This window comes from Apteryx rowi, unplaced genomic scaffold (genome assembly GCF_003343035.1).
Source record: "Apteryx rowi isolate R43461 unplaced genomic scaffold, aptRow1 scaffold_104, whole genome shotgun sequence".
Taxonomy (NCBI): Eukaryota; Metazoa; Chordata; class Aves; order Apterygiformes; family Apterygidae; genus Apteryx; species Apteryx rowi.
In genome coordinates this window covers 23,339-46,216 of record NW_020447242.1, presented here as the reverse complement: position 1 = coordinate 46,216, position 22,878 = coordinate 23,339, and the positions used below count along the sequence as shown (strand labels likewise).

The 22,878-nt window shown below is 36.8% G+C and overlaps 1 long non-coding RNA gene across 4 annotated transcripts in view; it reads left to right on the top strand.

The window, feature by feature from the left end:
* LOC112966891 overlaps window positions 1-22,878 on the top strand; it is a 120,218-nt gene that overhangs the window by 74,008 nt on the left and 23,332 nt on the right. For all 4 annotated transcript variants that reach the window (XR_003253781.1, XR_003253780.1, XR_003253775.1 and 1 more), the window contains one exon: window positions 19,441-19,599. This is a non-coding gene — a long non-coding RNA (uncharacterized LOC112966891). The remainder of the gene's footprint in view (window positions 1-19,440; window positions 19,600-22,878) is intronic.

The following is a 22,878-nucleotide window of genomic DNA, read 5'->3' as shown; positions in this document are numbered from 1 at the left end:
TTAAGGCCCATGCCAACAGTGTATGCTTATGATTTAAGACCAAGAACTTCATGAGATTTCAGCCCCAATCCTCTATATAATACCATCAGACAAAATATTGAGCTGAGCAGGATATGGCATCTCTTATCCGAGGGTCAAAGTGCCAGGTTAGTACAGCAGTCACTGAGATGCTGCTCTGCTTAGAGTGTGTAGCTGCAGTTAATTTCCATTTTCCATGCCTTTCTTCCCCTATAGCACCTAGCTGATATTCTATTATTTTGAGGTGAGTACGCATGCTAAGTGTACTGTGCAGGTTGAAACCTCAGATACTGGCACGTAGTTTCATAGGGATCAGCATGATACGCAAGATCTGCAACAAGACAGAGCTAGTGTAGCCTTGTTGCACATGCAGGTGAGGTTATAGGACAGCTAGTAGTCTCAAAGGCACCCTACGGACACATTTGGGCTACTTTACATTCCCCTAAGGACCTCCAGAATTGACCTAATGACCCCTAATAGGATGCTTCTGGCAAGATTGAAAGAGCAAGGGCTGCTCTTGGGAATATCTTAGAAGAGTGGTGTAGACATAGTCCAGATGTGTCAGCTGTTGTAGCTGTCTGCTACAAATTTATACCTTTACTTCAATRTACTCTTTTTAGCATATACAGAAATGGTGACAGAAATAGCACTGTTAAACGTGTATCGGAAGAGGAAAGTTCAGACTCTTTTGAGAAAGTATTCAGCTTAAACACCCTGTAGCTTGGTACTATATAACCTATATAGGGTTATGTGTATGTATATTTTAAATTCTTTTTGGAATAGTGATAGCATTAATAATTGACCTTTCCTTTTACTTTCATGTTCTTAGTCTGAGAGATGATTTTTGTCTCTCTTGTTTCTCCTTCTATGTGTAATCAAATTTGCTCTACTATTTTAATATATTTCTTTTGGAAGATTTTATTTTTCATTTAAATTTCAGTTAGTGCTATGATTTCCCAAATATGTTAAAAAGATTCCAGATCCTCAAGTGGTGTAGACTTACATAGCTCTGTTCCTCTATGTTTTGTCCAATTCATGTTTTATATATTCTTCTATTTTTTTTAAGTTTAGACATAATTTCCTACTCTGATCAGTTCACTTTTGGAAGTTTTATAAGTAGATTTAAAAAATAATTTACATATATTTCATTTATAACAGAGAAATTTCTATTCCAGAGGTAAAAACAGTAAAAATTATTTTAAAATATTTTAATAATTAGTAAGTTAAAATTATTTTAATAAAAATTAATGAACACCTCGGGTTCTTGCAATAAAAAGGGAAATTACAATGCAAAATAATTCTTTCAGTAAAATCTTTACTGATGCATATCCGGGAAGAGACAACAGTGGTATCTTAAAACTAAAGACAATACCTACTATAGGTAGGTACCTATCTACTAAGGAAATTAGATGAGATATTAAAGAGAAACAGCCTAGGTCAGCATCTTAATCTTGATTAGCTTCACAAAGACATGCTTGACTGTGTCTCCATAGCACAGGCTAATCTGCGCTATTGAATTAAAAGAAGTATTTCCTGTGGAGAGCACTATGAGAATAGGAACATTATGCAAAAAAAATCTCTGCTAGTAAATTGATTTACTAGCTGGTTTAGCTGGTTTATGTCCATGGAGAATCTGGCCCTGTACACTAAACCACAGTCAGACAGGATAAAGGAAATTGTCACTGCTGTAATAATAAAACCTCCAGCTGTTCTGGCGTAGTAAATCTACATTAGTGCATACAGAATGCTTGAATACATGCTTGAATGTACAGAATGTGTCCTTCAATGCTTGAAAGAGGACATGATAGCCAAATGAGTCGAGATTGCATTTGAGAACAAAATCACTATTAACCATCACAGTGGATGTGGTCAGATTTCCATTCTGAGTAACAACCCTTTAACCATATTACAAGAGGTGACACGACTGGACCGCTAGATCATCACTTTGTGACTTTTTCTAACTTTATCATCACCTAAAATGTGATTTATTTCAGATATCAAAATGTTATTCATTAACAACTCTTAATTGTACATTTTCTTCTTAGTCAAACTGCCCATTTGTCTCTATTTTGTACTCCACCTACCTTTATATTCAGTTGCTAATATCTGAATTACATTCCAGCAATCGTATTGTAGCCTTTTGCACATTTAAATGGTTCATGTTTTTTTTTATGGAAATTAATTCAGTTCATAGCCTCTGTTACTGTTCTGATTGCCCATGTTCAGCGTAGTTCAGTAAAGTCCAGAACCTTAAAGGAAACCTTCATTCAAAGTAACATTTCAGTCAAATTACAGTTGTGTGAACTGTATGACCTGGCCAAACTTAAAACATCATACTTAACGTCTGTCATTGGAAGATAGTGATGAAAGGTTGTTGAAAACCACCTCTAAAAGTTGCCACTTTTAGAGGGTTGATGAAATTCCGTCTTCAAAATAATGAAACAGCTTAAAAACATCACTTTTTTCCTGACAGATTCAGTCTTCATGTCTATTTGCTGTAGGCTTTTAATTAATCTTAGTTTTTCAATGTGTTTTGACATACTTTAGGTCACCTTTAGAAAATCTAAGTAATAGCACATGTTTTAAAAAGCTTAGCACTGTGGGTCACAGTGGCAGCTCTGAATCACAGAGATCTGCTGAGTACAAAAACCATTTAAAACTTCTGAGAACAACTTCCTTTTGGTGTCTTAATGAGAGGCAAGCTCCTCTGAAAATCTGCCTGTCTTGTAAGAAAGTTTTACAAATCTTTTATCATCAACATTACCAAAACTCTGTTAGCCTCCCTCACTTAATGTTCTACCAAAACCAAACCAAGTACAAAACTTGATGCTGCACTGGTATAATTTGAGAAGGCTGCCTATTGACTGTGACTTCCTGACTCACTTGTCTAAATCCAGAAAGCTGCAGGATGGCAAGAAATATCCAGGCAAACAACTAAAAATTATGGCTATATAACTAAAGTATAACACAAAAAACTTAAAGGATAAGTCCAAATATTTAACTAATTGATTTTATTCAGTTCAGGATCTTGAAGGCTGCTTGTATTATAAAGAAAAATTGATGGTGGAGTGGGGCATCCATGATACAGTGAGGTTTATTTACAAATAAGATGCTGAATCCTTTTTTTCTGAAGAAAGAAAAATCAAACAATAGGAGCTAATCTCCTTGCTCGCCATCCTGAGCCCTTTCCATTCAATAGTTAGCCAAAAAGCTCTGCCTTCAGGATGACACTCTTCCTGTAGGTATAATCCAGCTTTGTTTTTCTGTGTGTACGTGCTGTTTCTGTAGTGTTTCTTTTTCTTTCCAATACGAAAATGCATTTTATTTCCAAATACACCTCAGCAAAATTTTTACACAGGCTTTTCCTTTGTTTCAGGTCCTGACAAAGGCCTGTGATTTAGTTAAGGACCGCTGTTTTATAACAAAAGAACTCATAGTTTTTTTCCAAGTTTCCTATAAGAGCATTTACACCTACATTCCCACAGGAGCATTTACATCTCATTACATTGATATTTTATTCATCCTACAACCATTCACAGGTCTATGGCCTGTAATGGAATTCCAGAAAACTACAACTGAAATGGATGTATATTTATACTGCTTTTAGATTTCCTAAAATCTTTGGTGTTTGTATGTTTTCCTACCAGAATTTGCTCCAAATTTCATAAATAAAAATCCAGAGGACACCTATCAGCTTTAAAAACCATGCTTTTTATACACATTGTTCTAGCTTGCGTGGAAATGCTTTGCTTAATTCCACGTCATCTGAAGGGAGCACTTCTTGTTCTCATTAGTATTAAGAAGGAACTCCAGTGAGAAACTGCTGCGTCCCATCCATTTCCAAACTTCAGTGTCACTTTTGTGTGGATTGCTTCATCTTTTCCTTTTCTTTTTTTTTCCTCATGGCTGAGTTGTGAGACAAACAGACCATCAAAATATGGAAAAAGGGCTACTACGCTAAATACGACATGTTCATCTGCATTCTGAGATTGGCTTGCAAGGACCGCAAGTTTGAGCATAGATTTGGTCTCCAGAATGCAACTTTGAAGCTGCTTTGCTCCTGGCGTCCTTCAGAGAATCTGGGAATCTAAAGCTATTTTGATTGCAATGGCAGATGCTGTCCAGACAGATTCTCCATGGGAAAAGAGGGCCCTCAGAATATTACTTCTTTGCCTGCTGGCTTGCTTACCCTCACCTCATCTGATGCTGCTGGCTGTGAAACAGAATATTTCTGCTCAAATGGTTACAGTGCACAACAGTGTGATGCTGAGTGTTGTGAAGGAGAATAGTCCTGAGTTAGTCTAACAATAGTTTATAGTACACTGCAGTGGCATGGAGAGGTCACAGAGTGAAATAATGATGCTGTGAGCAGACTAGCTAGCACACAGCTAATGTGTACAAATACATTAGCCTCTTAACATGGCAATATCAGCAAATCATATTCTGGGCATTTATGACAATCATCTGAGTAACGCTGAAATGCTCAAACTAAAGTTGGCTTCTCATATCACATATTTTAAGATTGTTGCCCGTAAAAGTTTTAATTAGATAGATTCTAGTTTATTCTTCAGACCTTGTGTTACCATTTGGCCTCTCTGCTCTCTTATGTCTCAAACAGAAGCTATATCATATATCTAAAACCATCTGCACACCCTAGGATTTTCTGTTTTCAGCAACAGTGGTTCACTGCTGTACCAAGTCTTCAAATACAGTTATAAATACTAGGCAAGACATTATTTTCCCTTTATGCTTATAGTAATCTTTAAACCTTCTGTGCTTCTCACACCAGGAACATTGTGTTAGATTATCCTGTATCCAAATCCAATATTCTCTTTGTAAAAGGGACCAAGTAGTGAAAATATACACATAACCTCGGTGTACATAAGAAGGGATGAAGCGAGAAGAGAAAAGAAGAAAAAGCTAGGAAGGATGTCTTCTCTCCAGTGTAGGAGGACTTCTTTGAGAAAGTTAACAAGTGTTCAGGCTGCAATTTTAATGTATTGTTCCATGCATTTGCACTCTCAGCACAGATTCCTTATTCACAAGGCTGGAATAATATGGCCAAGGATCCAGGAAGAATGGGACACAGAGAATGGCATCCAATGTATTTGTTGAGGTTTACCATGTATTTGAATGGCTTTTCCACTCTGCTATCGTGGCTTTGTAGGTCAAAATTACTGAGCCATCAAATTATTATCACTATCACTTACTGGTGAAATATAGAAAGAGCTATTCCAACTTATTCCCAAGCTACCTTTCACCTTTTTCCATGTGCTGTGCATCTTTACATGCATCCATGTAAAGGCTAGGTAGAAACCTGTCTTTAAATCTTGTCCTGTCTGAGGGGATTCCTCACTGTTACCATCATAATTAGAGCTTTTCCTTTCTCTAGTCTATCTTATGTCTACCTCATTCTCACAGTCAATAGGTCAATACATGTAGACCAGAAAAGTACGACAGAAGAAAAAAGGACAGTACTGTCTAATTATTACACAATCCCATGTGCATACTAGAGAAGGCTTCTCATTAATGAGATATATCCAGCAAGCTTATTTAGATTCTCACTCATACTCATCACTATTATCATGTAGCCCAGCAGGAAGCTGAAATGAAAGACATAAAGGGGAGCAGCCATTGTGGGAAAAACTCCTATAATCACAACAGCTTCAAAAGAGTGTTTTCCAAAGTCAATATAGTTTTTTAAATAAGAAACTTAAAAGTAAAACGCCTAGGAGAAGGGGCAAAGTTGAGTCTTGCTGCCAGCCACATGTAGCTGATGTTAATGACCTGTATTTACATGGACCTTTATCCAAAAGATTTCTAAACTCTTTGTAAATTTTTTTTTTATTGTAAGCACTGAACATATGGATATTTCTCTCTGTATCTGTTCAAAACAAACTACCAAGTTAATCATTGAAATCTAAGCGTAAAGATGTAAAAAGCAGTGCAGAGAATGCAAAGTTTCTACTAATGGATTATTTATATTAACTTAGCAAATGCTCAGTGACTAAGTCAGATCACTGACTTAATTAGGAATTTAGGTACTTACCTTGGAATATGCAAATTTGAAAGTTTGATCCTTGATGTTATAAACTATGTTTTGTAGTGTAACTGTATGTATCGATGCGAGCATCCAACTACCAAGAATGCCCAAAACATCATCCAGGTCAAAAAGGCAGAATCCTAAGGCTACTGAAATCAGTGAAGTTTATTCATTTCACTTGGTGGCATTAGGATTTCTCTCTGGAGCCTGTTCATTTGGCACTAGATCAAATTTGAGTAGTAATCAAGACACAGCCTCTAATTAGTCCGCGTAGCACTCCCAAATACTGTGACTACAGTGTTTCTGGAATACAGAACAGCTCATTTACTATTCTCTTACATCTGTTTACACTACAGAGCAGAATACAATCTCCTTATGTGCTCTGGATTATTGTTATGTTCCTCCATGTCTTGTCAAAATATCTGCAATACAGGTTCACTGCCATGGCCTCTTGCTGGGGATGGGTAGATATGAGTGAAATACTTGGGCAGAAGAAACTATCAATGGTTCTGTTGAAATGTTACCTACCTTTCACCAGTGATGAAAATAAGTGAACAAACATGGGATAAATGTTATTAATTTCTTTATTCCTTGATTCCATCTCTACCTGTCTGCATTCCCCAAACTGACAGAAAGTACATGCATTATCTATATATTACTGGGGGTTACACAAAAAAGTGTTTTTTGAAAGGTTAACCACATTTAGATTGCTTTTCACAGGAAGCTTCAAAGAAGACAAGACTGATGAGAAGTGTAGTTTCCAGACTGACCATCCTTATATAGTGCAAGCTATCTTCTTGGGGTATTTTACTGCTTAGATCTCAGTCTCACAGAGAGCACTCCTGTGGAACCATGAAAAAGTAAATAGCAAGGTAGCTGTTTTCTGGCTTCTTTGGTCTCTCTGATACCTTTACTCAAGGTCAGGAATCAACAAATGGAATATGTCCCCTGCAAATCAGTTAGAACAATCTATCAGTAACTTGTGGCCTTGAGCTATTGAAGAAAGATCCATATTCACTTTCCCGTGAAAATTTCATCTGCTAAGTCACCTACAAGAACAGTGTTTTTAAATGCAAGTTCTGTTTAAATGTTAATATACAGATGTTAATAGCTTTTAAGTATTAATATGTTTTCTTATACCTCTCCTTTTTCCTCATCGCTTGTTTTGTTAGAGCTAAAGAAGAGATGAAAGACTTGTAATACTGTACAACAGAAGTTGCTGGGTGCATTACTGTTGATTATTTTGGGAGCCACATCTGGCCTTGAGACCCAGTTACTTTTAAAACCTGTATTTAAATTGCTGACAGGAACATTTTAAATTAATTGTTAGCAATCTTGGTGTAGTTGGTGTTATTCTTCCAAACTTAATAGCTTATTATCAAAAGCTTCATGGCAGACTATATATTTAAAACAATGCAGTGTACTGCATGATCTTTATTAGGATGTGAAGAGCAGCCCAAGGAAGTCATTTTATGTGCCCAGAAGCAAGTGTACAGTATTTGCTTTTCAAAACCAACAAATTATGCTAGGCACTTAAGTGCTACAGGGAAATTCCGTAATATTTGCATATTTAGAAGAGATCTAGGAACCCAGGACTCCAGTGTCCTGCTACAGGGCAGACCTGTCAGGGGACTGCCTGAGGGCAGTAGGCACTGGGACTGCAGAGCCTGTGACATCCAACATCCACACGTCTGAGTTATTGTTGTTCTATGCCCTCATGCCATGAGACTAGAAGCCCTTGATCTAGGTAGAGCTGACATGCGGGCTCACAGAAGAAAATCCGGAAACACTGTGAACCTCAGCTGCATGTATTTTCTGTAGTAAGGAAGAGTATTAAAGACTTGCTTATTCCACATATACTTATGGCCTATCATTAAACAGAAGTTGAACTACAGCTGTACAGAGCATGATTCTGCTCTCATTTGTAGTGGAATTACATTGACATAATTTGATCCGTTTCCATGGAATTACTCATCCCAGTGTGAGAGGAGAGGCATGACCAGATTTTATAGTGGCTTCAAAAGTTTGTCAGTACTTAATGGCATATTTTCCATATGTGCTTGCTTTTTCTAGAAATTAAATACAGCACAAAAGTGGAAATAATCATATCAGCAAACTGTTAAGATCTTATGGCTTATTTTAAAACTTTATGTACTGATTTATTTTATGTTTGCGTATAACATGCTTATATTGTTGAGTTAAAAATTGACATTATTGCTATGGCTGTATGAGGTGTTCTGCTTTGAGACAAGGCATATGACTTAGCTTAAAATATTTCCTGTCTGAATACATTTTAATAAACAAATAAACCACTTCAATGGGTAACCTAAATAAATCAGTAATAAAGAAATCTCTTCAAAAAGCAACATCTGGTACTCTGAGAAYGGGATATTTTTGTTAATGCAGACGCAATTCTAATCGCTTGTAACCTCATAAATGACCTTTCTGTGACATCGAACAAAGGATAATAGTTTAAAACAGACACTAAGCCTAAACAGCATTCTAGAGTTGTCTCTGATACTGCTACGCACACTTAGGAATGCTTATACTAAACACCTGGCAAGTAAGTTACATATTGTTAGTTTGCAATACCGTTTATCCAGCAAAGCTGGATAGCATCTGGTTTTCAGTCACGGTCTGCTTTTTCATCCCCATTTCCCTTTGAATTAACTAAGACATTGGGCTTGATGAATGTATGGGAAGAGGAGGAACTAAGCGACTTTCCCAGCATCGCAAAGTAAGCCAATATCCTGATACCTTTTTTCATTTTTGGACCACACATCTGTGTTAGCTATGGTATCTGTGGTCTCCGACAAGGTTTCCACAAGCATACATCTCTTGTAAGCCTCTTCGAATACTCAACACTCGGCAAATTCTCCTCACTGTGATAAACCTTCTTTTTTCATCCCTACAGAGCCTTCTTTTGTGCCTTGCAGACATTTTGCAACAGACTTTACACATTATGGATGATTTTACTTATTATAAATGGTGTCAGACATTAAAAGGCAGGTTTACAAGCAGAATGAATGCATTATAATTGTAGATCTTGCACATTTTGCCTATTTCTTTCTTTAGCGGGATGACAGTAATTAGAGATAAAAGATACATTGGCAATCTGATTCAGTACCCATTCAAGTGAAAGAAGTGTCTCCCAATTATTTTAGTATGTCTTGGATGAGAATCATCAAGACCATTTTCTGTCAAAGAAACATTAATATTTCCAGAATGAGGGAGTATCTCGTATTAGTATGACACAAAATGTATGGGTTTTTATTTACATTGCACCATTATGCATAAAAGTGTCAACACAGTTCAGGTTTTTGCCCCTTCCCCACCATGCACCGTGAAGAAAGATGGTGAACATCTCTCTTTAAGCCAGTGCTATAAGCAGCTTTTCATGAAAACCTTCATTTATTAAAAAAACCTTCCTGTCATTCACCTGATAATTATCCCCCTGCTGTTCTCCATCTCTCACTAGCTCCACTTCTCAGGTTCCTTGCTGACTAAATAAGATCATTCTGAGAAAGGAAAGGAAAGGAAAAAAGAAAGGGAAGGAAAAAGGTGAGTTATGTATATCTATATGAGATCTGTTAGGAGAAATAAGACCATCCATTCCAGAAGTTTCCAGACAAGGAATATTAGGCTGCACTTTTACTTGGTTTCCTGAACATACTTCCACATATTCTTAAAGGCAAGAGCATTTTAAACAGTGATACATTAAAGTAAGACACAAGAGCTAGAAAACGTGTGGGCACAGACTCTGAAGATGGTTGTGTGCACTAAGAATTTTCCTATCTGTGTTAGTGAKTAAAAGGAAAAACATTATCAGAAGCATCCAAATATATTAAAACACTAAAGTCTCTGTCCTGAAGAGCCATTAAATATATAGAAAACATTTATCATTCTCTCTATATATTCATACTGGAAAGCTATAACTAAGCAGCTTCCCGGATGTGAGAACTGAAGCTAGAAATTCTGTGTTTAAGACATAACCCTTCACTTGAGCTAACCAACCCCCTTTTTTAGTTGAGCTTTTAGGCCAGCCACCAGTCACCAAGGGGTGTATACTATAATGCAAGGATATAGGTTACACCTGGCTCACCTTTTCCTGAACAGCTTTCTCCATTTAACCACTGTAATCTGTCAGTCTGCATTCATGCCCTGTTTGAAAGCAGTGCTGAGAAAGAATGATAGCAGTAAGACACTTGCAATGCAACCAGTTGAAAAGAGGAGAATTTTATATGTTGCTTTTTCAGGTAAGAAAATGTTTTGGATTTCTGTTTTTAGGGGTGCTGGGTTTTCCTTCCTCCCTCCCCCCATTCTAGTGCTCCTTTTTCTGGTTTGCTTAATTCATTTGCTGGCTCTGATTTGCATCCTGGATCTTTTTACAAGTTTCTTTCAGCCAGATTGCGGGAAGGTTTCCTTTGATGCCCTTTAAAATTTCAGGGCCTTGATCTGAAAACACATTGGCAGAGCATTTTGTCTCTGCTATGTGTTTTGTCTCATTGTCTGTAACTTGAATTCTAAACCAGATTGGCAATAGCTCATGAGAGAGAGAAAGAAAACTTAGCTTGCTACTACCTTCTGGGAAGTACTTCTAACTCCTCTTGTGATTTCAAAGAGCTATTCCTTCTTGAAAATATGTATGTATCAATTATTGTATGGTTTTTTTCTTTTTAAAGGGATGTGATACATATAAGCACTGCAGGATGATGGAGTAAACTTGTAAGGGTAGAAATCTATTAGCTACCAAGGATAACTCCTCCTCTGCAAACTCTTCAGCTAGATTAGAAGCACTGTGTTGCAGTTCAGTGAGCTTGAGCGGTGAAGATTGAAGCCRAATAACCTTGTACTGGTTATTAGCTTATTCACTAGAAAAATGTAGTTTTAATGGGTTCACAGTTTTTTCGCAGGCTTGAGGTGTTTTATCCATGTAGTTGAGCTAAATTAGCAAGAGGACTCTGACATCCTTCCCAAAGCTAATTTAAGAAAGAGGAGGGCTACCTATCTTGAGCAGGTGCCTTGAGTAGGTAGTCACTTCTGTTCCAAAATACAAGAAGAATTTAAATGAAAAGTGACTATTTATCTTGAAATCAATGCAACTAACAGGGTATGGAATATTTTTGGGATGACTTTCTATCACTTTTTTCCAAAGGAAAGTGGAAAAACTGCTTCTAGGAGAGCATCTGAAGCACTGGGTTACAAATCATCCTTGTCCACTTAAACTGAATGCTATGTTATACAACGTAAAACTACTATAGCAGATAAGAAAGTGCCATAGCCCAGGGATCTGGATGCTAGTGAGGTATGGGTTGTCTTGATCCAAGCCTTTGCTCTGTGACCAAAAAACCCACCCATCTTTCAGAGGAGATGAATGTAAGGTTATCAGGGGAAGTGCCTCTCCACCACTGGTTTTGCAAATGGAGCCTTTTGTATCTACTAACAAACTCTTCAAAATAAAACAAAAAGATTCATTTGGATTGAAAACTTCTTCTAGTCCAAAGTTTTTGTCTTTCTTGTTAGACTCATATTTCAATTGAGACTCTAGTTCTTTAAGTGACATAGAGATGAAACCTCCCTTTTTTTYTCCCTTAGTCAGTAGATAAATACTAAAAATAGGTCTTTGTGTCATTACATCACTTTCAGTGCATATTACCCATGGAATTACTCTTTTTTTCATGAAGGTGAGAGTAATCAGCAATTATCTAAGGGATAGAATCTTTTATTCTTTTGCCTCATTTTTATTTGTTTGTGATGTTGCTATCATTGCATTAATTGCAATTATTTGCTTCTTCTATATGGTCATCAGGAGCACTCATTTTATTGTTTACTAGTTGCTTTGGTATCTTTTTGGAAATTTATCTGAACTTAGTGTGAAGGATTTGTAGATACAGCTGAGGAAAAGACATGGTGGATGTTTGACCATGGTCTAATGGTATAAGTGAGGTGAAGAACACTCTGGTGTTTTTATCCTTGCACTTAAAAGGCCTGTCAAACTTCAGCAAAAGCAAAGATCCAGTTTTATTGTTTGTTTTTCTTAAGGGACTTGAGATAACCTTTTAAAAGGTTAGCAGTTTCTTAGTAAGGATTCATCCTGAGCCTACAGAACTGTTCTCAGGTACAAGCTCTTGGTACTAACCTAGCTGGTTTCAGGAACAATCAGAAAGCTAAAGTTCCAGACCAATGAAACATATAAGTATATGCTAAAGTTCAACATGAAAGTACTGCACAGTACACAGAAAGTAAACATGAAAGTAGTACACAGAAACATTCAGTTTGCAACATCTGTCAGATTTTGTTGTGTAACTTGTACCTGCTGCCTTTCTGAGAATTGGCCTCAGGAATTTCTGTAAATATTGCAGTTGCCATTTTTTGACAGAGTGGGTTGGTTTTTCATCTTTTTGGGAGTTACTGCTAGGATTCTATCAAAAAATAACAGTATAAAAAGTCAATACGTGTGCCTTTAATGACAAAGGCTGCATCTGGTTCAGACAAGCATCTTTGTAAAAGCCTTTGGCATGCAGCTGTAGCTGGAATAGCAGATGTTTACTTTACAGTCTGTGAAATGCAGTCTGCTATTCTGGGGAAACATTGGCCCAGCTGTAGCACATACAGCTTTGATATTAAGGATTCTATCACTGTAGTGCCAGACCAGCTCAAATGAAATCGAAAAGCTTTAATTCTCTCTTCAGTCCATAGTACTATAATAGCTAGCAATTAGAGAATAATTGCGCTGCTTTTGAAAACTCATAGTTGCAATCAAAAAAGATAGACAAAGAAGTACTTACTTTTATAACACGTAAACCTATCCTTTTTGCATTATGGGATCTTTGGCTGATATAACTTGCTTTGACAAGACTCTGCAGTTGCTTCAGTATCTTTCTCCCATGCTAGATAGTGAAAGAAGAAAAACAGAAGTTTGTCAAAATAGCTTGCTTAGCAACTTCATGTTCTTTAGTTCTAGTCTAATGAGAGGGTAGTTTTGCTGTAGTTTGACAAGATGCTGTACCTTGTTCCATTTTGAGTCACACAGCACAGGTAGCAATGATGACCGACTATTCTTAGATTAGAAACAGAGGTGCAGACTAGGATGTCACATCTCAGTTTTGAGGCCTTTAAATAAGTGCCATTACTATGGAAGTCCTCCCTGAAAATCTGTGAGGGATTAGTTGTCAAGTCTGGTTGATAGAGGTAAAAGTTAGTAAATTTTATTGATGTTACCTCCTTCTAGCCAGGAAGACCCATGACTTCTGCTCTTCATATTTGAATTGGGAGAGTGTTTGCAAACTTGTATGGTACTTCAATTTTTTGATGGTGATTGAGGGATATTGACTGAAGAACAGAGTTTTATCAGCCTCAGGAGGTGTGATTCATAGATACGCTATGGTACATCATTCCTTCCATGCTCAGTCAGTAGCACTGTGTGACTGTATCTCTGCCGGAAAAGTCATTGTGGTGTTGCTGATCCAAAGAGGGTTTTCCACCTAGGTGTTATCTCAGATACAGAAACTGAAGCTACAAGAGCTGTTCTGGTTTAGAAAGGATAGGTAGTTCTACAAGAATTGAGATACAAACATAATCTAGTTCACTGAGTTCTTGTCAGAGGACACTTGCTTGCTTGTTCTTTTCATAGGTATCTTGTTTTGCAGTCTAATCACAAACAAATCTTGTTTTCCTGGAATGAATTTGATATTTGCAGGCATCTTCAAAAAAAAAAACTTTAAAGGCTTATTTCCGTTTAACTATTTGTTTCTATAGTTTTTGTTGTGTGATGTGATGGAAAATATAGTCAGATTGCTCCCTCATAAGCTTATTGAATTTATTTAATGAGGAGAAAAGAAAATTACTGTTAACCTGAAATGCAAAGCAGAAGATGTTACTTATGCCAATACTCATTATGTGTTCAGTATTCATGAACGTTTTTACAATTGGTGGTTGTTTGAATAATGAATAATATGGCCTCCTGGATCAGGGAATTTACTGGCCTTTGCCTGGCTAGGTATCTTTAATTTTACACAGAACGTTGTATTAATTACAGACTCAAAATATTACACTAATACAATTCATTTTGTAGTAGCTCCTTTTCTCCAAATGGATTGGTGTTTTTATAATACAAATTTTAAAATGTGAAGGTTTTTAATGTTCTATTTTTATAGAAAAGTGAAGTCATAAATAAATTGCTAGCTTGTAAACATAAGTAACAAAAAGAGGATTCAGTGCGGAACCACTGCAGTGTTTGTGTTATAAATCAGTATGTAAAATATTAACAAATATTCTTTGGATTCAGAGCCTATAATTCTGTACTGTATCCTCTGCTGGAGGATATAATACAGAGGATATCCTCTGCTACTTCCAAGAAATATGTTTAGAGAGGTAGATCCTCAATGATTTAAAATTTTTTTTCTTAATTCCATATTAAAATTATTTTAAAGATTCCACTAGAGTTGTGTGGCCAATGCCAATTTATCTTCAGATTATCCTTTTAATGACTATATACTAATGAGAAATATTATATATAAAAATACAATATTATTATGTCATATAACGAGAATACATTGAGTCTAGAAATACTGATTTTGTAAGGTAATGTCTTATTTCTCCATTGAAGGAGAGAAATAGTTTGAAAAAACTATCTCTGGCTCCCTTGACTTCAATGGGAAAGAAGAAAAATCTCAGTAGGAAAGTTCATTTCTAGCTCACCTCAAAATTGGACCTTTGGCTGAACTGTCATGTAAACATGCTTTCATATGAGTGAGAACTATTCCCCCAAAGCCGAAAAACTCCAGCCTCCCATAAACAGCATTTGGATAGCTATCAAAATACTTTGTGTTCAAATACAGCCATGCTATTGTAGTTTTGTTTTTGATAGAATATGCATTCTTAAATCATCCTGCCAAGACAAGAGTGAGGGATTGTGCTAGCTGCAAGAGGACAGAGGAAAGCAAAGCAAATTATACTGAGATGTAGAGTAGTCTTGCCACCTTGGACTGCAGCCAAAGGACTGTGGCTCTGTAATTGCCCAAGCCGCAGAGCAGGGCAGAGGTTAGTTCTGGAGGGAATCTTTCCTGCTAGTTGGAAGTGCTAGAAGTTTTGACAGGATGTGTCAGAAAAGAGAGAGAACCTGCTGGGAAGTTCTGCCAGCTGTCCCACACCCAGGTACTGGAGAAACATATCAGGCAGTGCTGACACACAAACTTGTCCCTCATATTTGGCTGCAAAATTGAGACTTGTCTCGTGTTCATGAATGCGAAGATCTAGAATTAAATCTCTTTTCTGTGGTATACATGGCAGAATTCCCTTCCAGTGATTTCCCCACCCCCAGCAGATGACACCTAGTCTGAATCAGATTTGTGCACAACACTGTTAAGGGAAAAATGATCGAATAAAAATTCTATTGCAAAATGAATGTCTCTATTTTTATACAGTATGTGCATGCAGAGAGAGCACTCTCTGAAATATAGCACCAGGTACCTAGGGAACACTGAATACAGAGGGATGAAAGTAGTTTACACACTTTTACCTTCTTGCTCATCAAGCCCTCTTAGATAAAAAGTTATTTTTTATTATTTCTAATTGCCTCATAGGTGTTTAGTGTAGTTAGATTTATTTTCACAGAAGTTGTTCGAAAGACTGATCTATTCTGCATGTCTTTACACTACACTTTATCTAGAATATTAAAAAGCTTTCACTTTCACTAGCAGAAATATTTTAAATGTCAGAAACATACATAGTGTTCCTCCCCCAGGATTGAATAGGAGTGGGGAATAAGGTTATGGTCATTAGATGCCACAGTAATAGAAATTATATGACCAGCATCATACTGCTAGTTGAGAATGCAATGGCATTTAATTTTGCTCACTTTAGTATTTAGTTGAAATCTCATTCCAGTGTTAGGAAATGAAGGTAATCCCCTGTTCTACCTAGCTCACTCCTTAGTTACATTGTCTTTTAATCATATTTTAAAAAATAAGATTGCTAATAGTTTCTAAAATGTTAGTGGAAGGAGGTGTCCATAACATATCAGCTTATTTTCATTAATACACAAGTATAAACAATAAAGAAATTGTCACCTTTTTGGTATTTTGGTCAGTCTGCTGCTGATAACGGGTGTCATACTTTGAACATGCAACTTCCTGTGAGAACAGGAAAAACTAACCTTCTGTTATAAGGTGCAACCACAAATAATATGGCCTTAACTCACCATGATAGTCTACTTTAGCACTTGATGCTGCTTTAGTGAAAATAGTAGTTCTGCTGAGCATAAACACAGAGCAGAAATAAAATGCTTAGTAACTTTAGTTGTCTGTAGAAGTCAGTGCTGTCACAGTAATAAAAATTTGAGTAGAACAGCCATATCTAACACAATGCTTTGTTTCAATTCTGTAGTATTTACTGCCTAAATCAGAGAAAACACTGCAGACTTTGTTTTATTTATTGAGAAACTTTAATGGTAAAATGGCTTGCTGTCTTCAAGCTTCATCRTCTTTTTGCAATTTTTATCTTTTCTTTAGGCAGTTTAGAGCAGGTAACCTAGGTAACTTTTTTTGTTAGATTTATGTGAAAGATCAGAAAATCTGATTTTGCAGAATAAACCATTGCACTTGATAACAGTGCACAATCAACCCACACTTTGAGAAGAGCAAACTTAATCCTTGATGTAAACCAAGGATTTAGTAATTGATTGAGGCTTTTAATATGACTATGGATTGGTGCAATTGAAAGTGGTAATGCGTCCTTCTGGGACTTCTGCCATCCTAAGTAAGGCTGTGACCACCTTAGGAAGTTGCTCCAGAAAGATATCTGACTTCTTAGGGCACAATTCCTATAAGAGTCGTTGGGTTGACAAGATTTTGCCATCTTTAGTTCCCAAAGTCATTCTGACTTTGCCTTCAGGCAAAAAGCAAGACGTTTAAATATACTCCTTTCTCCTTTTTCCTCCAGTGAGATTAGACCTTGGTCCCAACTTCATGGGATGCTTATCCCTCATTTTGTCTGTCTTATCTATCAGTTACCATAGCTACTACTATTTAATGGGACCAAAAAACCTTTGAATTCGGGATCTCACACAAAGAGAGGGGTTTGTGGGGGAGTTCATGCACAATGTGTGCAGATCTATTGCTGTTTGTCAGTCTCTTACCTGGAAGCGTTAGAAGACTGGTATGGATTTAGGACTGAGCTAAATACTCTGTACTATCTCATTATGAACTACAAGTGGGCTGATAGACCAGTGATTTCCAAACTAATTGCTTCTTTCTCCTTTCTTCTAATTGTTTTTCTTGCTGTACTACATATCTTCTTCTGGCTCCTCAGTCCTTGAGTTATTGAAGTTTAGCCTTAATAGCTAAGATAGCTGCTTTTCACACTGCTACAAGGCTTTTAAGTAGCACAGACTGGAACAAATATAGCACACACAAGGCATTATTCTGCAGCAGAGGATAGCAATTAATGAGCTAGAACAATATTTCTTTGTTTCAGCATTTTCTGAGCCAAATTGCAGTTTGGGAAGACCAACTGGAGCAGGCAACAATTGCATCATTTATAATCTTTTCAGACAGTGCAAACTAACACACTGCCATTCTTCCCCTTCACATCACATTATATACCTATTTTCAAACAGTACAAAGCAGGGTTTTTTAATCATTATTATTGATTTTCATGGAAATGGAAAGAAGTTTGGCTTCAATAGTCTAAGCTCTGCTCCATTATTCAGGAGCTCTTTTTTCTGTACCGATTTCTTTCTGGGCACAATTCTGTTTTTTGGTATCTGTACCAAGCTACTAAGATACAGCTTGGTTTTTGAAGGAAAATGGGGGTGGCATTTTGAACAAAAATTTCAGTGTTATAGTATGTATAACATCATCTTTCATCAGCTTTTGTGTGGTCATGCTGCTTATGCATGCTCACTTTCACCGTGGTGTGGGGGTTTCAGGGAAGCAAAAGGTAAATATGGCATGAGGCACTAGATAATAATGGTAGTTTTACCAGTGAAATGCAACATTACTGGAAGATTGAATTTTCTATCCATATTCAGGGCCATATTTGTAGTTTKCTCTCCTAAAAAAAACCTCCCATGTGTATTAGACCGCTCCTTTTCTTGTTTTTTTTTTTTTGATTCTTGCTTTACCACAAACTCATCCTGGTAGGGACTGTTTTCAAGTGTTTAGTCCTGACTAAATGAGATGCTATACAAACTCAGCATTCATTTACAACTTAATTTTGACCTTGGGTGATACTGCAATAGATGCATGATGAATAGCTTTATTTATTTGTCCTCAGTTTGTACACTGTATTACTTAAAAATGGTATGGCTCTATTGGGTGGGCTATTTTGGAGGGAGAAAAGTGTGTTGCTTCTATGGGAAACAATTGAACATAGCTGGAGAAGGGAAGATCCTGGAAGGCTATAATGGCTAAGAAAGGAGTGAGTTTTCAGCAAAGAGAGCCTGCAGCAGGACACATGGTCTGAAAGACTAGGAAAGGAGCAGAGAGCAGGCTGCTGTAGTGACAGAATGGGAAACTGCCTCAGGACAACAGGGAAATGTGTGGAATTTGTTGTAAGCCTGAAAAACCACGCAGTTGACTGAAACTAAGCCTTGAAGCAAGGACAATTAAATAACTGAACTTTTCTTTTTTAGAATAAGGTTGGGGGTGAGGGGGAAAGGCCTTTGAAAACCTTTAACTGAGTTAGAGGTTTTATTCTATACACAAAAGAAGTTCCTACAGGAGATCTTGTTGCTTACTTTAGCAGAAAACACTGCTTTCACAGGCTTCTTATGCATTTGTGTGTGTGTGTGTTTGTTTGTTCTTATTAGTGCACAAGTTATTCATATAGGGGGGAAAAAAATCTCTTCCCAGTGGTGTTGCTTTGGATGATGCATACTTAAGATGGCATAGACTTGTGCTGGCTGATGAGCTTCTCCTTTTGTGCTGCTAGGGAATTCACTGCAAAGCTCTCCGCTGACCACTGCCATCGCTTCTTTAAATGCATTTGCTTTTATGTGAAAAAGCTGGAAGGAACCCAAGATGAAATTTCAAACAGAAAACGRTTTTTGGCCAACTGAAGAGCCTTATTAAAGATTTTAATTGCTTCCAAGTAGATTTTTCTTTCTAGTCAGAAGCCTTTAACTCCTTTATGGTTAAATGGAAAACACAAAAATATCATCTTCCAGCTGGGAATTTACTCTTCTGATTGGTGACTTCAGCATCATTGCTATGTGCTTTAGTAGTATTCATGGTTTCATACTCAAACATTGTGATATGATTGCATGTGTAGCTGTGCAAAAAACCCTAACAAGCTCTGGAAGGAAAGACACTGTAGTCAGTAAACATATAATTTATCTTTGTCAGCAAAAATAAAACTCTTATTTTTCTTTTCTTCAGAAAAAGCAGAGGGCAACACTTTTTGGTTTTATGGTGATGAGAACAAGCCATTACAACTGGACCAGGTTGTGACAGGAAAGTGTTCTTGTTGTATCAAAGGCAGCAAGCAGCTTGCCAAAAAAAGAAAAGTCAACAAAGCTGTTCAGATTACTTTATGAGGTGAGAATCTTCTTATATGTTTGGTTGTAATAGCTGACGTATAACACCTGTGATTGTTTTGGAAAAAAGCTAATGAGCTTGCTTTCAGATCTGTAAAGATGCTCTGATGCTGTTGGTCAACTTGTAACATATGGAGCTTTATTATTCAGCTGTGTTATTCATTTTTCCCCTATTTTATTGAAAAGATGCTTTTAAGCTCTAATGATCAACATAGGTATCCCAATGTCCTTAATTTTCAGTCATCATTGAAATGGACCCTTAGTTATTAAGGAAGCATAGGCCTGTTTGAAAGTGAAGTCAGCTATTAATTCTACTTGGCCTTCAAAGGTCTAGTCGGGACCTGAGCCACCTACTCCTGCAGGGTCAGTCAGTTGGTCATTTTGTTTTTAAAGCTTTCCTAAAAAAAGGAATGAGACACCAGGATACAAGTTCTACAAACTTCCATTAGAAAAGCTGCATATATCAAAGAAGAATTTGTATCCATTTATAGCTCTGCTTGAAATAGGACTCTGAGTTGCACTGAAAGAAAATGATGGTCTCGTTAAGAATGTGTCTTTCAGAAACCCATTCAGGTCCTTATCTCCTTCACCCCTGGGGACGGCTGAAGTAAATCCACCAAGATCAATGGTGTCACTGTGTGTTTGTAACTGAGATTAAAATCTAGCTCAAATGATACACACAATTTGTTAGGTCTGGCTACAACGAGATTTGTGCTGGGGGAGGATTTTAAGAGTGGCCATTAAGTGGGATATCACAGAAGTCTTGTGTCACACTGCACGAAATTTTATTGGCGCTACAAAAATCGCATACTGTTTTATGTATTCTTGAGCGCCATCTATTGACGCTTTATGAGACTCTTTATTTTTCTATATTTAAAAAAAAGAAAAAAAAAAAGATGTAAGTGTAACACATTTTGCTAGTGAATACAAACACCTCACTTACGGGGCACTCCTATAACATAGTAAAACTGACATTCTGTTAATGCTTATGACCCACCTTTCTCTTCCAAATATTTTAAACTCTTGAGGTAATACCTTTGGGATGTAATTTTAACTGATGTGTAGCTTTGATTCCCTCTGAAGCTTATTACTTTGTGCAGGTAGAAATTTTAATCTCTGCTTCTTGTGGATTTTAGAAGTAATTTTAAAATAACTAAGCTCAGTCACTGGACAATAATTTCCTGAATAAGTTTTAGAAAAAATAACCCACAGTTCAAGATGCGGCTCTAGAAAGTATGTAGTAATTGGTATGCCAGGCAATGTCTTAAACAGGGATTTAAAAGGCAGTGGATTTCTTAATTAGATTAATTTATCCTCTTTGGTGATAATTGTCCAAGCTTATTTCATAGTCTTGCCTGTTCGTTAAGGCCATGTCTCGCCATAGTCTGCCATTGCCCCCTGCCTGAAAGTGTCCATCTTCTTAAAACTTACATTGCACAAACATGCAGTATGAGACTCTACCTTAGTCAACATGAACACTGTTATAGCTTCAGTGCCTATAAAACCCAGTTGCACTTAATTCATAAACATTACTGTTACTCTGTTGTTCATTTCTCATTGGTTAAAGGGATTATGCYATATTTTAGAGCCATGTATTGCTATGACATACAGTTGTTTGGATGATGAAAAACTGGTAAACTAAGTCACAACATAAGCTTTGTCACTGCATTTTGATTTCCATATAGTTGAATTTTGTGTTGGTGGTGCACAGTAAAATATATACTGTACATGGTATTCTGTGGCTGGTGAGCCCCGAACCATTATCGAGAACATCATTGCAAAGCGCTCCTGTACGATACAGAGCACTCTTCAGCCCTTACAGCAATTTCAAGTAAAGGCGAAAATCAATAAAGAGCTCATCAGAAGAACAGTTTTAATAGACTTATGCGTGCGCACACATACACACAGAGTCAAGTATACTGGCCCATAAACCAATTAGGTGCATAATAGGACAGAAGCATATATGCTCAGCAGAAAATATAATGCACACTTTTGAAAACTGGCTATAATGAAGATGCTGCAGAAGGCATAAAACTAAAGCTGAATGATTATGTTTAGGATATATCAGTCTGGAATGTGCCCAGTATTGCAGGCTGATTTCCTCTATTCTGATAACTGAGATTCATCACTGCATTTCAGTACTGGATAACTTTCTATACAGTTGAATATTCTGTTCATCTTCAAAATAATCAAATTCTCATTCTCCTAATGATTCTTTGGGTAACATTTTAAAACAGTGCAGGAAACAATAATGAAAAACTTCACATAAAATCTTTATCTCATAAATTCTTCTTTAGATAAAATATGGAAGTTTACTGTATTAGAAGACTAGAAGGAAGGAAGGTTAGAGTCCAATACTTCTTCCAGTTCTCTTTATATTTCTCTTCTACATTATCTGCTATTTCATTATCAATAACAGACGCTTCTCCTCCTCACTTGCCTGTTTTCCAATTTAACAGAACAGTTTTATTTCTTAATTAAAACAATGAATATATCTATGCTTTCTGATAGATGGAACTTTCCTTCTGATAGAAAGCAGGCTGCACTTTTATTAGAGGACAGCTAGATACCTTGCTGAATGCTCCTTAAATTTTTACAACGTTCAGAATTAGGTTTTTGTCTGCACATTCAGATTTGCTCTGTTGAATACAAAACGAAGTCTTTCATTTATGTTCTACATTTCCACAAGGTGTCAGCAGCAACATTTTATTCTAAATACCTGTGAGAGCTCACACCATGTACCTTTCCAAGTCCACAAAGATGTTTTCAAGGGCATGCCGCATTTTTTTTAGCAATATAATAGATGAAAAGTGTTTGTGGCCTACAAGGAAGTTCTATCTGCTGGTAAGAATTTATATTCTAGTTAGCGATTGAAAATAATGGCCATCTTTCAAACACAGTAGTGGATACAAATATATTTTGAATGTATTACTATATGATTCAGCAGAAACTGAAATTGCAGTGTTAATAAAAAGAATAGATTTTGACCCAGTCTAATTGTGAGTCATTTATGTCACCCTCTCTACCTATAGCCTCATAAATTAATACTTTACTGCCTTTGGGTTGAGCAACAATAGAGTTCTGGATACTGTATGGCTGAAGTCAGTCAGGGAGGAACCACTGCTTCAGTAGCAGTAAAATGAAACCGTTAAATGGGGTCTTGGACATAAAAGATTGATCTTCCTTGACCTTTGCCCCATGCAAAAATACCTATTTTTCTCAGAATAACCTAGTGCAGTTTAGTGTGAAGGAGATGCTAAATCAAAGGGGGAAAAAGCCC